The following is a 2733-nucleotide window of genomic DNA, read 5'->3' on the forward strand; positions in this document are numbered from 1 at the left end:
TTTGGCACTGAGGATTGAATCCAAGAGCACTGTACCACTGAGCTTCATTCTCAGCACTTTTTATTTCATTAATTAATTAATTTGGTACCAGAGATTGAATTTACGACCTTGCACTTGTGAGGCAGGACGCAGCACCACTGAGCTAAATCCCCTGCCCTAATTTACTTTTGAGATAGTCTGGTTAAATTGCCTGGACCGGCCTTGAACTTGAGATCCTCCTGCCCCAGCCTCTCAAGTGCTGGTATTCACAGGTATTCACCACTACCACGTCCCGTTATTATACAGGCTTTCTCCTTGTGTTTTCACACACATCCCCATGGGCTGCAGACTGGGTCCCCACTTGACAGGCACAGGTGACTTTTCCAAAAGCAGACAGTAAGAAGCAGGTGGAGCCCAGAACTTGGAGCCAGCAGCCTGCCAAATTCAGGACAAGTGCCCCTGTCTCCTGGCACTTTGGCTGGACGAGTGGGAGGCGCGCAGGTGAACTGATGCCGGGCGGAAGGCTTGCAGAGGTGCCGGAGCAGGGGAAGAAGGGAGTGTGCAGCTGGTCCTGCCAGGAGGAGGGCAGAGGGACAAGGCTGCAAAGTGTGGGTGGAGGGAGGAGTCTGCATGAGGGCCAACGAGGAAGAGGCCTCCAGCTGCTTGACCAGACTGGAGGCCTAGAAGACAGCAGCATCCAGACAAGTGACGGGGAAGTCAGAGGCCATTCGGGAGGCTAAGGCAGGAGGCTCACCTGAGCTCACCAGCTCAAGAACAGGCTGGGCAACATAGCAACAGTATCTCATTAAATAAAACCAAAGGCGCTGGCCTTGGTGAGAGAAAGCCACTAAAGGGTACAGTGCAAGAAGGCGGGGCTCCAGCAGCACAGGAATGACTACTGAGTACTGAAAGGTACTATCACTGGGCGCAGGAATCTGCATTATCTTGCTGACCGTGTAAAACAGCACTACAACAAACATCCTCTCTTTTTTTTTGCCCATAGAACCTGGCATTTATTACAGGTGGAGAAGGGACGGGTCACTGGGGCCAGGGAGGCCAGCGGCAGCCTGGTTATGGCACTGTGACTGGACAACTCCGACTCCCGTGGCTGCAGTTCTGGCACAGGTGGCCCTCAGCGCAGGGCGGTGTGAGGTCCTGGGATAGTCAGCGTGATCTGGGTCAGCTGGTCCGCTTCCTGCGCGACTGTGTTGACGCAGATGCAGCTGCTGCCGGCCTCCTGATGGTAATCATGTTCCGGTTCTGCTTGACCTCTCCAGTACAGCGTGCTGTGAAGGCCCGGTCAGAACCGAACACCTATAAAGCCCGCTCATAGGCCCCCTCTGGTTCCACAGCTCCCACTGCCCCAGACCCTCTTAGAGCCCCGTCCAGAGACGAAGGAGGTGAACTTGTGCGTGCAGGGTGGGGTCTCCCTGCTCGGCACTGTGGACACCCGGAGACAGATGACCCCTTAGGGAAGGCTCTACACTGTGACACCGCAGCCTCCCTGTCCTCTGGATGCCACTGCACTTCTGTCCCTGCTGTGACAGACATCCGCAGATGGGGCCACGTCCCTAGGGGAGGGGCCGTCACCCTCGCCGAGATCCACCTGTCCAAGTCATCTGCAGAAAGGGGGTTCTAACTCCAGAGGCAGACGGAAGGGGAAGATTGTGAGGGGACTGCGGAGGGACAGCCCTTATCGTTTCCTCCTGAGCACCAGGTGCGGCCCTGCTGAGTCAGTGCGTACAGGTGGTAGTTACACCGCTGCGTGGAGACCGCGCCCCTTCCTAAGTGGCTGTCCTGTGCCACTCACGGGCTGGGGGCTATGTGGGGTGGACCTCATTCCTCTTGGCCTTGACCTAACGAGAAAGGCAGGTGTTACTACCTGTACTTCATACGCCAGGAACCCAAAGCTCTGAGCCGTAACTGGCCTGAGGTGGCCCTGCCACCCGACTGAAGGCGGGTGGGTGGTGCGGTGCATGCGCGGCTGGCGGCCGGGAGGGGTAGGTGGGGAGGGGTAGGTGGGGAGGGCCCGGGAGCAGGGGCCGAAAGCTGTCTGCCGCCAGAGAAGCCCCACGCACGAGACCGCGCACAACATGCTGAGGGCAGCCGGGCGTGGTGGCGCAGGCCTGGGACCCCGGTGCTGCGGGCAGAGCCACTCTAGTTGGGGTACCCCTGCTGGTAATCCCTTGATCCCCACCCCAGGAGGCCCCCAATCTGAAGAGTTCATCATTCTCTGCATAAACGGGAGGAGGCTACAGCTGGGAAGATCTGCGCCAGGTCACAGCGCGGCGAGGCAGTCTCAGGATCCCCACCACAGCCCCTGACTCCTGCCCGTTACCGCAGGGACCTGCGGCGGCCGGGCTGGCTTTAGAAGCTAGGCCGCTCCTGCGAGGGCCTGGCCCTGGGGCTCCGGCGCCACCGGAGGGAGGAAGCAGCAGCTGGGTAAGGAGCATATTAGCATACTGCACCGCCTTTGCATCTCTCACAGGGCAGGTGACAGACCCTACCTTCAGCATGGCGCAGCCTCACCTCATAAGCTAACTACCTATAGCTGAGGGAGGGGGACAGATGCGGGCCCCAACCCGGGCACTGTGCTTCTCCGAAATTCCCCCACGAGCACAAAGAAGCCAGGGCAGCAGCAAACCTCAGGCCCTGCCGCGGAGCTCCATCCCCAACACCCCACCAGCGGAGGCCAGGCCACCCCGCTAGGCCAGCACAAACCCTGAGGCCCCAGCCACCTGCGGGCCTGGGGCA

This window comes from Fukomys damarensis, unplaced genomic scaffold (assembly GCF_012274545.1).
Source record: "Fukomys damarensis isolate Sample0158 unplaced genomic scaffold, DMR_v1.0_HiC HiC_scaffold_33, whole genome shotgun sequence".
Classification (NCBI taxonomy): Eukaryota; Metazoa; Chordata; class Mammalia; order Rodentia; family Bathyergidae; genus Fukomys; species Fukomys damarensis.